Source organism: Balaenoptera borealis (genome assembly GCF_965194805.1).
Source record: "Balaenoptera borealis genome assembly, chromosome: 19".
NCBI lineage: Eukaryota > Metazoa > Chordata > Mammalia > Artiodactyla > Balaenopteridae > Balaenoptera > Balaenoptera borealis.
In genome coordinates this window covers 11506428-11520875 of record NC_138878.1, presented here as the reverse complement: position 1 = coordinate 11520875, position 14448 = coordinate 11506428, and the positions used below count along the sequence as shown (strand labels likewise).

General features: G+C 49.2%; 1 pseudogene across 1 annotated transcript; it reads left to right on the top strand.

The window, feature by feature from the left end:
• Positions 1-2895: 2895 nt before the first annotated feature.
• On the top strand, positions 2896-6134 carry LOC309617076 (4-hydroxybenzoate polyprenyltransferase, mitochondrial pseudogene; annotated as a pseudogene). The gene has a single exon. The product of its transcript is annotated as a 4-hydroxybenzoate polyprenyltransferase, mitochondrial pseudogene (transcript).
• Positions 6135-14448: the final 8314 nt, after the last annotated feature.

Sequence of the window (14448 nt, the reverse complement as noted above, 5' to 3'; positions counted from 1 at the left end):
GGATCAAATATTTATTTCTTATTATAAATCACAGTTTCACAGTTGTCAACCAAGAAATAGTGCAGGAGGCTGCAAATAAGAAACGAGTTTACTGGGCGTTGTAAGAATTGCAATTCAGGAGACACAGATTCAAGTAAAACCAAAAGAGTGTTTCCAGGAAGAGTCACGGCTTATAGAGGCAAAAAGCCACAAGGTAAAAAGTTGCCTGGCAAGAATTGTGATCAACTCTGACACAAGTTGGAAAACATTTGTCCTTAAGGAATCACAAATTATTTTAGGGTCGGGTCCAATAAGTAGATAGGCTATCATGAGTTATTTTAGGGTAAGGTTCTGATAAGTATCTTGAGTTTCTGGCAGATGTTCTGAATGACTCCATTAGGACAGTAAGTAGTCAAAAGGTCAGATTCCATCCAGGCTGAGATGTGTATAAGTCACACTTCCTTAGTGGCCTCCAGGCTCTCTTAGCAATGGCAACTCCATTTTGCTTTTCCTTTCACACAGTCCACCCCTTGGTCTTCAAACATGAATCCTTTATAACAAAACAATCTTAAAAGTCAAAAGATACTGGCACATTACTAGAATCCCATTTAGTTATTAATAAGTATCCAGTCCACCAGCATTTCTTATGAAAATGTCTACCACAGTGAGGTTGAAACCGAGGGCAGTCAAGAGTTAGATCCCTTAAACTCTAACTTGCTTAGTAACATCCCATAACCTGCCCTCACCAGTCAAGCTTGTCTTAATTGTTCCAGCAAATTGTATACCCTCCAAGCTTCACATAGCTTAGACACATAGCTTATGGTAAGACTCCTTTAACCACCCCCAACAGATAACACCTGTGACACAAGGTCACTATAGTAACGGTTACTTAGTTTGTTTTTCAGGAACATGGAGTTAGTCTTGCCAAGTTCAAACTGACTGGCACCATGGACCCTCCTGCTGGGCCTGCACAAGTGTCCAATGGATGACTTTTTGATGTCAGGGCCAAAATCTCTACCCTTGGATCATGCTAACACCACCATTTTCTGAACATGCACCCCTGAAGAAGCATGTAACTCAGATATGCCTGTACAGAGCAGCCGGTACTTCACCTTTTTCTTGCCTCCAATCAGCTGGAAAGTCAGCTGATGGCCTTCTGGGAGCTCCCTTGTACATAACTTGTTGCTTTTCCCTTGCTGCTTTTAAGATTCTCTGTCTTTAATTTTTGCCATTTTAATTACAGTGTGTCTTGTTGTGATTCTCTTTGGGTTGATTCTGTTTGGGACTCTCTGTGCTTCTTGGACCTGAATGTCTGTTTCCTTTCCCAGGTTAGGGAAGTTTTCAGTTACTCTATCTTCAAACACATTCTCGGTCCCTTTCTCTCTCTCCTCTTTCTGGGATCTCAATCATGTGAATTTTAGTATGCTTGATGTTGTCCCAAATTCTCTTAAACTGTCCTCATTTCTTTTTATTTTTCCTTTTTTCTGTTCAGCTTCAGTGATTTCCATTACTGTCTTCCAGCTCACTGATCTGTTTCCAGTGGGGCTGGAAACTGGGGTGGCTGGCTGAGGGGTGCAAGGTGTCTCAGAGCTGGTTTGGCTTGCTGGTGGGCACAGCTGGGGCCCAAGGAGCCCTGGGGCTGGTGTGTTAGCTGGGTCCTGACAAGGCCAGCAGCAGAGCTGCAGTGATCCTGGGGCTGGTGCCCACCCACCGGTGGGTGAAACCAAGTCCTGGGGCCAGTGCCAGCGCACCAGCATGCAGCGTCAGGCCCTGGGATCTCTGGCTGCAGGGTCCAGGAGTCCCAGAGCTAGTGTCGGCCCACTGGTGGGTGGGGCTGAGGCCCAGGGGGTCCTGGGGCTAGCGCTGGATCGCTGGTGGGTGGATCCAGGTCCCAGGGTCTCTGGTTGCAGGCCCCTGGCTGTCCCTGAGTTTGAACCCAATTTTCATTGTATGTGTGAGGAGATTTCCCCCACACCAAACAACTCAATTCTGAGGCCATCTACCTGGAGATGTAAGCAGCTTTTGGCAGGAAAGAGCTCTTGGCAGTAAACAGCTCTCCGCAGGAGGCCCCTTTTGTCTTGTCACTTTAGCGAAGCTATAGTCTAACTAACCTTAAGCCAGGCACCCCCATGCTCTACTCATCTCCGGCCCAAGCACACCTTTCCTAACTAACTTTTTTTTTTAAAATAAATTTATTTATTTTATTTATTTATTTTTGGCTGTGTTGCATCTTCATTGCTACACGTGGGCTTTATCTAGTTGTGGTGAACGGGGGCTACTCTTCGTTGCGGTGCACGGGCTTCTCATTGAGGTGGCTTCTATTGTTGCAGAGCATGGACTCTAGGCACACGGGCTCAGTAGCTGTGGCTCGCGTGCTCAGTAGTTGTGGCGCACGGGCTTAGTTGCTCTGCGGCATGTGGGATCTTCCCGGACCAGGGCTGGAACCCGTGTCCTCTACATTGGCAGGCGGATTCTTAACCACTGCGCCACCATCTTTCCTTTTTTTTTTTTTTTAAAGATTGATTGATTGATTGCTATGTTGGGTCTTCATTTCTATGCTAGGGCTTTCTCTAGTTGCAGCAAGCGGGGGCCACTCTTCATTGCTGTGCGCGGGCCTCTCACTATCGTGGCCTCTCTTGTTGCGGAGCACAGGCTCCAGACGCGCAGGCTCAGTAGTTGTGGCTCACGGGCCTAGTTGCTCCGCGGCATGTGGGATCCTCCCAGACCAGGGCCCGAACCGCATCCCCCGCACTAGCAGGCAGACTCTCAACCACTGCGCCACCAGGGAAGCCCCTTTCCTACCTTTTGATCACACAATACCATGCCTAACCTGTTGGTTCTTTCCATAGATCAAAGAAGTAGAAAGGAAGAATAAGTAATTAACAGATGACCAGATCTCCCTAGCTGCCCAATCTCTCAAACAAACTGTGTGAACACGATAGCGTCTAAAGAAAGGTCGACAAGCCTGCACGCAGTGGGAGATGGTGACAAGTCTGATCCCCTATTTCAATGAGTAACTGAGACCACTTCCCCTTTTCCCTTTAAAAACTTCCATGGCCGATGCTGGGCGCGGGAGGCGTGGGGCTCGCGGGCCAGGACGCAGGCGTGGCTATGGGGCTCACACGGCGTTCCCTGGCCTTGGCGCACGCGGCCCGCGAGCTCCACACGGGAGACTGGCGGCCCTCGGCGGGGCTGGGGCCGGGCGGGCGTCGGCTGAGCCTGTCGGCGGCGGGGATCGTGAATTCGGCGCCCCACCGTCTGCAGCCCTACCTGTGCCTCATGCGATTGGACAAGCCCTTCGGAGCCTGGCTGCGGGATCTGCCATGTACTTGGCGCACTGGTTTGGCAGCTCAACCAGGTTGTTTTACGGATTGGTCCATGTTATCCCTCTTTGGCACTGGAGCTGTTCTGCTGCGTGGAGCAGGCTGTACTATGAATGACATGTGGGACCAGGACGATGATAAAAAGGTTACAAGAGCAGCAAGTCACCCAAGAGCTGCTGGAGACATTTCAACTTTGCAATCCTTTTTCTCCGGGGCCAGCTGAACTTGGCACTAGGTGTTCTTCTGTGTCTGAATTACTGCAGCTCTTGGAGCAGCAACCCTACTTCTCGTCATCACCTACCTGCTAATGAAGAGAATTACATACTGGCCTCAATTAGCCTTGGGGTTGACTTTTAATTGGGGAGCATTACTTGGATGGTCTGCTACCAAGGGTTCCTGTGATCCATCTGTTTGCCTCCCTCTTTATTTTTCTGGAATCGTGTGGACTCGTATACGATACTATCTGTGCTCGTCAGGACGAGACAGATGATGCTCTGATCGTGCTGAAGTCCACGGCAGTGCTGTTCCGTGAAGATACCAAGCAGTGGCTCGGTGGCTTCAATGCAGCAATGCTGGGGGCGCTCAGCCTGGTGGGCGTGAACGACGGTCAGACTGTGCCCTACTACGCTGCTCCGGCTGCTGCAGCAGGAGCCCATCTGGCTCACCAGATTTACACTCTGGACATCCACAGACCTGAGGATTGTCGGGATAAATTCACCTCCAACAGAACAATAGGACTAAAAATTTTTTTAGGGATTGTCCTTAGGAATTTGTGGAAAGAAAAGGAGACAGATGAAAAAAAGAAAAATACAGATAATAGAATGGAAAATTAGCAAATTAAGTTTATCTAGGGATTTTTAAAACAAACTTTTACAAAACACTCTCAGGTCTTGTTACCACATAACTGGATCTGAATAACAGTCTTACAATATGTTAATGAATTACAAACCAGTAGATGAAGTTTTAGAGCATTTTTGCCTGGATTTTAGTTCAAGTATGTACTAGTCGAATTCTTCCCCTGTCACAGAAACCAGGAACTCTTCAGGATTTGCCATCACCTGGAGTATTTTTAAGTTAATGCATGCTTCTCGTTATAATTCTCATCGGCAGTTACAGGAATTATGTGAGTTTTGGCACTTTAGAAAAAAACCTAACGTGTGTCTCATCTAAATGAATGTCTCTGTATGAAAATGGACTCTCTTTTTAGGGGAAAATAAAAGTTGCTACAGAAAGTTTGGGCTTATTGTTCTTTGTGTTGACCTTTACTTACTGCCAAAAGCTGTAATTCAGGAAACCATCCTATTTTTTATATTTTAAGAGAATTTAAATCAGTAAATAAAGATTTTTACCTATTATACCTGTTAAAGACAAAACAAAACAACAAACTTCTATGGCCAAGCATAATCTTCAGAGTTAGATTTGGGACACGAGTCTGACTTCTCCCCCAGAATGCTAGCTTTCTGATTAGGAACATTAGCAAAAGGAACATTTTCCATTTCTCCCAACACGTGCCTCTTGAGTATTGATTTTTCAAGCAGTGAGCAGCTGGGCCCGAGTTTGGTAGCAGAGGTCGCCTCAGATTCTGCAGTTTAAGGGTTCAGTCCTACCAGACAGCACCCCGACTCATTTCACACTCCAGTCACAGGTCCACGTTGTTACCTGTGCTTCTGACCAACCAGCTATGAATCAGAGGTTCCCACGACCCCCTCCTTGGGTTCAATTAATTTGCTAGAGTGGCTCACAGAACTCCGGAAACTCATTTTTACTCACTGGATTTATTATATAAGAATATAAGTCAGGTGGAACAGAACAGTAGTCAGTTGAGAGCCCAGAAATAAACCCACACACCTACAGTCAATTAATCTGCAACAAAGGAGGCAAGAATACATAATGGAGAAAAGACAGTCTCTTCAGCAAGTGCTGTTGGGAAAGCTGGACAGCCACATGTAAATCAGTGAAGTTAGAACACTCCCTCACATCATACACAAAAATAAACTCAAAATGACTTAAAGACTTAAATGTAAGACTGGATACTATAAAACTTCTAGAAAAGAACATAGGCAAAACATTTTCTGACGTAAATCGTAGCAACGTTTTCTTAGGTCAGTCTCTCAAGGCAATAGAAATAAAAGCAAAAATAAACAAATGGGATCTAGTTAAACTTACAAGCTTTTATACAGCAAAGGAAACTGTAAACAAAATGAAAAGACAACCCACAGAATGGGAGAAAATATTTACAAATGATGTGATCGACAAGGACTTAATTTCCAAAATATACAAAGAGCTCATACAGTTCATACAGCTCAATATCAAAAACAAACAACCCAATCAAAAAATGAACAGAAGACCTAAATAGACATTTCTCCAAAGGAGACTTACATATAGCCAACAGGCACATGAAAAGATGCTCAACATCACAAATTATTAGAGAAATGCAAATCAAAACTACAATGAGGTACCACCTCACGTGGGTCAGAATGGCCATCATCAAAAAGTCTACAAATAACAAATGCTGGAGAGGGTGTAGAGAAAAGGGAACCCTCCTACACTGTTGGTGGGAATGTAAATTGGTGCAGCCACTATGGAGAACAGTATGGAGGTTCCTCAAAAAACTAAAACTATAGTTGCCATATGATCCAGCAATCTCACTCCTGGGCATATATCCAGAGAAAACCATACTTCAAAAAGATACATGCACTCCAATGTTCATTGCAGCACTATTTACAATAGCCAAGACATGGAAACAACCTAAATGTCCATTGACAGATGAACGGATCAAGAAGATGTGGTACATATATACAATGGAATATTACTCAGCCATAAAAAGGAATGAAATAAATGCCATTTGCAGCAATGTAGACGGACCTAGAGGTTACTTTCTGAAGTAGTCAGAAAGAGAAAGACAAATACCAAATGATATCACTTACACGTGAAATCTAAAATATGACACAAATGAACTTATCTACTAAACAGAAGCAGAATCACAGACACAGAGAACAGACTTGTGGTTGCCAAGGGGTGGGGGTAGGGATGGACTGGGAGTTTGGGATTAGCAGATGCAAACCATTATATAGAGAATACATAAACAAGGTCCTACTGCATAGCACAGGGAACTATATTCAATATCCTGTGATAAACCATAATGAAAAAGAATATGAACAAGAATGTGTGTGTGTATATATATATATATATATATATATATATATATATATATATACACACACATATGTTTAACAGAATCACTTGGCTATACAGTAGAAATAAACACATCATTGTAAATCAACTATACTTTAATAAAATAAGTTTTTTAAAAAAAGAATATAACTCAGGGGACTTCTCTGGTGGCAGAGAGGGTAAGAATCCGCCTGCCGGGCTTCCCTGGTGGTGCAGTGGTTAAGAATCCATCTGCCAATGCAGGAGACACAGGTTCGAGCCCTGCTCCAGGTAGATCCCACATGCCACAGAGCAACTAAGGCTGTGCGCCACAACTACTGAGCCTGCGCGCCACAACTACTGAAGCCCATGCGCCTAGAGCCCATGCTCCACAACAAGAGAAGCCACCGCAATGAGAAGCCCGCGCAACGCAACGAAGAGTAGCCCCTGCTCGCCGCAACTAGAGAAAAGCCCACATGCAGCAACGAAGACCCAATGCAGCCAAAAATAAATAAATAAATGAATGAGTGAATGACTGAATATAACTCAGGAACAGCCAGATGGAAGAGGTGCACAGGGCAAGGTATGGGGAAGGGCACAGAGTATACACGCTCTCTCTAGGTGTATCACTCCCCCTGAATCTCCACGTGTTCACCAGCCCAGAAGCTCTCCAAACCCCGTCCTTTTGGGGTTTTATGGGTGCTTCATTACATAGGCATGATTGATTTAACCTCCCTGGAGGTCAGATCCCTCTAATCACATGATTGGCTTCTCCAGCAACCAGCTCCCAACCTTAGGTGAGTTCCAAAAGTCACCTCATTAACATAAAAAAGACACCTTTATGACTCTCATCACTTCAGAAATTCTAAGAGTCTTAGGAGCTCTGGGCTAGAAATCGCGATGAAGAGCAAATATTTGTTTCTTATTATAAGTCACAATATCACAAATGGGTTTATTATTTCCATGGCCATAGTGACCCGAATGACCCCTTCATTTCCAACCCTGAAGAGGCCCAATTTGACCCTGAGTCCAGAGAATTCTTTTTACGGGGCACTCCCCCTTGTTACAGGGTGGCAGGACTACATTTTATTGGGGCTGCTGAAACCATCCAAAAGGCACTGGAGGGCGCTGACATAGCTGCTAGACCTGGAGGAGATTCCCACCCAGAAGCCCAGATACTTCAGACTTGTGAAAATTAATTTGGGGAAACCTCACTAAAATGGAGCCAAGAGGCCAGAAGAGGGAGCTCTCCCCCACATACCACTCCGCCATCAACACAGACCTTGACAGGAAGACCCTTGGCATCTCCCACAGGAAGTGACAGCACCATCTCCAGGAGGAGGAAGATTTTCTCCTTGCCTGGCAGCAACTCAGCCAATGAGAGACTGTCACCACTCAACCATGAAAAGCCCGTATACTTCAAAGTCCCAGTTTCCCCCCAATGGACTTTGGTTTATAATAGCCCCTCCCAACTTCCCCTTCTCTAGGAAAGAGGTTCCTCTCCTTTGTTTTACTGGACTTCCATGTGGTTTGCCATAGTTGCATGTCCCCAATTGCAATTCTTTGCTGTTCTCGAATAAACCAGTTTTGCTAGGCTGTTTTACTGTTTTAGGTTACAGACTCATGGCCCTCTACTCCAGTTGCCCTGGAAGGTCTCCCTTGAACAAATTTCCCTCAACAAAAAAGATTCCCCACTCCCTCTTCAACAAACCCCCGACTCAGACAATAAGTTGCCTCTTATGGGAATACTTATGGGACTACTTAGGGAAGCCTTATGGGAATACTTAGGCAAGCCTCTACTGGGAGTTCCAAAAACTCAGGGGTCCTGGCCACTTGACCTCTGGGTAGCCAGTCTCTAAACTCCAGGCCCTGAAACCTGCATTCTCCAGCTACAGCCTCCCTCTGCCGTCCACCTTCCTGCCACACAGCCACCTTCTGACCCCGAGCCTGTCCCCGATACTCCCTCTGCCCCCTTCCCTAAACTCCAGGCCTGGCAGCCACCTAAGCCCCTACCCTAGAAAACCGGCAGCTCCATAAGGCTTGTCCCACCTCCTGAGGACAATCACCCTTATATGACTCGGGGGGTCCATTTGAGACAATAAAAATTTAGTCCTTTGGGGCCCAAGTCACTGTCATTTGAGGCAATTCCTCTAAATTCCCTAAAAGGAAGTCCTTTACTTATAAATCAATCAAAGGTGTAAAAACCCATTTGGATGTAACTATTGGGACCATTCATCTCAAACAGCTAACTACCTCTGGTGGTGCCCCCCTGGTTCTTTCTTTTCCTATTGCAGGCATGGATCCATTGACACAACACCATGCCCCATGGACTAAGCCCAAGCTTTTGGCTTTTCTGGTAGGACTCGCCAATTGGACACCAGTGACTCTTTCTCCGGGTCAAGATGGTAAACATTCCCCATTACTGATTTAAACAGGGCACTGAAGGCCCATGTCCTATCATTAAAGATATGGTTGAGGGACTTCCCTGGTGGTCCAGTGGCTAAGACTCCGAGCTCCCAATGCAGGGGGTCTGGGTTCGATCCCTGGTCAGGGAACTAGATCCCACATGCAGCAACTAAGAATTCGCATCCTGCAACTAAAGATCCCGCACGCTGCAATGAAGATCCTGCATGCCTCAACTAAGACCCGAGACAGCCAAATAAACAAATATTTTAAAATAAATACATAGGACAGGGCTTCCCTGGTGGCGCAGTGGTTGAGAATCTGCCTGCTAATGCAGGGGACACGGGTTCAAGCCCTGGTATGGGAGGATCCCACATGCCGCGGAGCAACTAGGCCCGTGAGCCACAACTACTGAGCCTGCGCGTCTGGAGCCTGTGCTCCGCAACAAGAGAGGCCGAGACAGTGAGAGGCCCACGCACCGCGATGAAGAGTGGCCCCCGCTTGCCGCAACTAGAGAAAGCCCTCGCACAGAAACGGGGACCCAACACAGCCAAAAATAAATAATAAGTAAATTTTTTAAAAAAATAATAATAAATAAATACATAGGACATCCCTGGTGGCGCAGTGGTTAAGAATCCGCCTGCCAATGCAGGCCACACGGGTTCAATCCCTGGTCCGGGAAGATCCCACGTGCCGCGGAGCAACTAAGCCCGTGTGCCACAACTGAGCCTGTGTGCCACAACTACTGAAGCCTGCGCGCCTAGAGCCCATGCTCTGCAACAAGAGAAGCCACCGCAATGAGAAGCCCACGCACCACAACGAAGAGTAGCCCCCACTCACCGCAACTAGAGAAAGCCTGCGCGCAGCAACAAAGACCCAACGCAGCCAAAAATAAAAATAAATTTTAAATAAATAAATACATACACACATACATAAAGATACGCTTCAGCTGAGAGTCTTTAGGCCCACAGTCTCCTCTGCAATAGCCCCATGTGGCTGGTACTTAAGCCAGCCGCTAATGATGGCGCCTCACCATTGACAATGGAAACCTCAATGCTCAGGTTCTCCCCGATTAAGGCTTCAACTCCTAATATCATAGAACTCATTGAGGACATACAGCGGGTCCAGGGAGCATCCTCAGTAGTCGTCAACCTACTCACCAGTTCTATTCTGTTCCCATCATGGAGGATGGGGACATGTTCCCCGGGAGACCCACCACTCCCTCGGGCAGATTGATTTCCTCGGCCGCTGCCCGCTCCTGCTGCCACACTCATCGCTGCTGACACGCGGGACCCTACTCTGCTCGACCCCCGCCCGGGGTTCCTCCTCAAACAGGCCTTTCCTGACTACATTTGTCTTGTGCCCTTTGCATCACTAGACGTTATTGACTCTGACCCGGGAACCCACTTTGCTGGCTTCACCAAGCACGAGAACAGTGTATTTTCTTTCTTTTTTGGCCATGCTGAGCCATGCCGAGCAGCTTTGCGGATCTTAGTTCCCCGACCAGGGATTGAATCCGGGCCAGCAGTGAAGCACCGAGCCCTAACCACTGGACCTCCAGGGAATTCCCAGAATGGCCTCCTTAAAGAGCCTCTCCTTACTTTGCTGTCAAGCAAGCGGTCCCTGAAATGGATCAAGCTAGGACCCCATCTTGCTTGATTCTCACCCCCTGGGCCTTCTTATCCCACATAACAATTACTATCCACCCCCAACCCCGAAGTTCCACTTTCAGTCATCTCTGGCAATCCTCAAGCTTTCACCCTCCAAGACAGTGTCCTTTTTATTCTGTCCTCTGACTCCACTCCCCCCTTCCGCTATGGTTTTTCCATCATTTCATCATTTGCTTCATGCTGGTGACCTGATCGAGGGCAGATAGTCCAATGTGACCCCTCATCAGTGCGTGTCCCCCAGGCCAGAAGCCCAGCAAGTTAGTGTGAAATCATTTCTTCTAAAGCCCTGACAATGCAGGGGTCACCTCCATGCCGGTCACCTCCATGCCGGTCGCAAATGAAATGAGATCTCCTACTAATTCACAGGAAGTAGAACTCATTGCCTGAGGACCAATCCCTGGCACAGTTTGGGTGTCTGAAAGAGGGAAAGAAACTCTCTGCTCGGTAGATTTGAGCCAAACTTGGAGACGAGAATATGGTGAGAAAGCTACAAGTCATGGCCGTACCCCCATGCTAGACGCCGTAACCCACAACCCACAGCTTTCTCCCCAAGCATCACCACCCAGCCGTTCAGTTCATCAATATACAAATAGCTCAGCCACAGGAACCTCCACCCCGCCCAACCAAGCTCATCAAGCATCAGTGCTCTACGTGGCTGTGACTATTCTTATGACTTTGCACTGGCCGGGGTGATGGGGTTACTGGTAGACCCCTCGGGCCAACCATCATGCAGATCCAATGCTGGAACATACCACTCCCGCTTGCAATTGCACCACCGGGTGGAGAAGCAGGGAGTGTTGGAGAGCCCTACTGAGAAGGGCTCAGGCCACTATGCCACCCAGCCTGGGGCAAGGGATGGAATCCCTTTACAGGCAACTGGTCCTCTGGAAGCAGTGTCTGAATGACACTCGCCTCCGGATTCCTACACATGGAACATTGCTACCAGCTGGCCCCGCTATTGCCTGTACAGAAAACCCCTCTTCTTATGGGAACTGTGAGCTCATGGTTTCTCCTTTGCCCTCACGGATCGGTCCCAGGAAATAGCATCCCTAAGATCCTCTCTAGCCCGGAATATAAGTGTGCGCAGGATCTTCATGTGCTGTGGATGAGCTCCTTGGGAGATGAAAGGGCAGCTGCCTGTGCCGTGGCCGAATGTGCCCCTGAAGACCCTGGGGAGCCCTTCACAGTTTGGTTCACTAGGAACAGCAGCAGATGGGCAGCTCAGTCCTCAGGGAAACCTCCGAGTCACATCAGGGTGGCCTACGAGCAGCCCATGACCAGTGCCCCACCCGACAGCCACATGGGAGGGTCGCCCACTGCCAGGGTGACCGCCTCTCCACAGCACCTCACCTCTGAGACGGACTCATCGCTGGAGAGGACACCATCTCAGACGACAGGGCCCCAGCCCAAGTTCGCCGCTGGAGATGCCTATACCTCTTGCACCAGAGGAGATGACACCCCAGGGACACACCACCACGTCAGAGACCTCACCACTTCACTTGCCCAGATGTTGAAATATTACCCAAATCTTCGAACGGATTCCCAGAGTCCCCGAGATCACTGACCTATTTTCACGGCTGGACGCTTTAAGTTTGGGACAATAGCTACGAACAACATGGCAGACTGTATGTTATTATAGGATTTGTACATTTAGGATTTAGAGGTGTACTTCGTTGGTTACAATGTGCCCTCCCCCTGACTTCTAATTTACCTGCTACCCGGGCTGTTAGTGCCCTTACCACTGACTCTGATGCTTCAGCATCACAGGGTGGATTGTAGTGTAAGCGCCGGACAGTGAGGTGTTTTGTTTTAATCTTTTGGCCGCGCTGTGAGGCATGTGGGATCTTAGTTCCCCGACCAGGGATCGAACTCAAGCCCCCTGTGTTGGCAGCGTGGAGTCTTAACCACGGGACTGCCAGGGAAGTCCCTGTTTGGTTGGGTTTTTTAAATTTTAAAGCAAGTGCCTGATAAACTCTTGATTGCCGAGACATCCACTTCAAAGACAACTATGTCACATAAACACGTTGCCAGTCGCACGACCAGGTAAAGAGCCAGCCCACCCCCACGTGATGCTGCCGCAGCTGGGCTGAAGACCCGCTTTGGGAACCCTCGTTCGTGATTAAGGGCACTGCTTCGTGGCGTAAGGAGAGGAACGGCTCCTGCCTCATAAAGCCCACAGTCCAGTCTAGTAACCAGGTGAATCCAGTGGAGCACAATTAGTTTCTAGCAGGGGGAAGTGCAAGGCTTGCGAGACCTCGGAGGAGGAAGCGTCCACCTCTGGTTGAGGCAAAGGAGGCCTGAGACAAATTTGAGGAGCCGCAGAATGCCAAGTTGTTTACTGAGGCCACTCAGCCTGCTGGTCGCCCGTCCTTGATTCCTTTCGCTCACACAGATTGAGCAGGACCCCCGGTAGCGGTCCATCTATTCTGCCCCAGCGCTTCCAGGCCCTCCTAACCAACTCCATCACCCTGTGGGCCAGGACCCGGCTGCCCGTCCCGCCCTGCCACCACCACGGGAACTGCATCCTCCTGGCAGTTTCTCGTAGCAGCGTCTCCTACCGCCCAGGCTGGCCTAAAGAGGGCACCGGGGGTGAACGTCTCAGCCAGGCTGGGGCCCCTCCCTCCAGCACATTCCTGCCTACTCTGGTGCATCTTCCGGGCCTTCCCGTGGAAGCCAGCCACCGGGCGTCCTGCTTTACACAGCACGGCCACCCTGCCACGCCCGCTTCTCTCAGCCTTAAATCCCTTCTTCCACCGTCTGACCTGGTCATTCTGGCATCTGGCCCTCATTTGGTGGGGTCCAGGGCTGGTTTCTGGCTTCTAGGAGCCATCCAGGCAGCAAGTGGGCACCACCCCTGGGGGACCCAGCTAGGGTGTTAAATCCTGTGTCCTGGGAGACGGCTCCCAAATCAATCATCTCTCCCTTATCTGATTCTATGTTCTGACCCCACTTGATCCAGGGCTCACCTGGCCTTGCTGGCGAGGTCCTGCAGCTCCCTTGGGACACAGTTTCTTTCCTCTCTTGTCAGACCCAGCACGCCTCCAGGAGTGGAGGCGGGGCCTATGCTGAGGAGCCTGGGGTCCTGCAGGGCCCTGACCCTGGCCTGGCAGACCCGCCTAGGCTGAACGTTTAACCTTCGGAGCCTGGCTGCTCTAGACTGCACCCCGGACCCTGTGCTCAGCTCCCTCACCAGGGAACCGCGGAGGCTGGGCAGCTCTTTCTGTGCTCCCAAGGAGGCTCTCTGGCCTTCACGCCTAGCTTGTGATCGCCTATGAATCACTCTCAGCTTTTCCTTTTCTTTTTCTGGAGCCTGAATTGTGCTTAGCAACGGCTACGCCGTTTCACCAGCCTTACAGCTTCTCCCTCCACCCCCCATAGTTCACCAGCTCCTGACATATGGCAAACCCACTAGTGAATTCTCTCCCACCAGACTACCATCCCAGTTCGTCAGGGGTGGAAGCTTTAACGATTTCATTGTTACCTTGTGCCGCGGGCGGTGCTGCCCTTACCAAGGGGGAAGGGGTCCTCACGGCCACAGCCGGCAGAGCGCGGTCCGACTCCAGAACCCCGTCCTAGCGCCTGCTTTCTGGAGCCCACCCACTCCTGGTACCGAGAGTCACAACTCGAGCTTCCGGGGAGCAGACTCTGAGATGAAGGTCAGCACCAGGAAGTGTATCAGGGAGTGCTTCCAGGATCAACACCTGGGAAGGGAAGGGATGGACCTTTAAAAGCCCGCTGACCAATCAGGGATGTGGGCCGCCCAGAAAGGCAGCCTGACCTTGGTCAGGACGATTCTCTGCAGCTGAGGAAATTGCCAGAGAGGACTGACAGCTGAGGGCTGTCTGTGGGCAACACTCCCTGCAGCTGGGGAGTCGGTCAGCGCTGGAGGGGGTCTGGGCAGTCTCATCACCGTGTCCGCT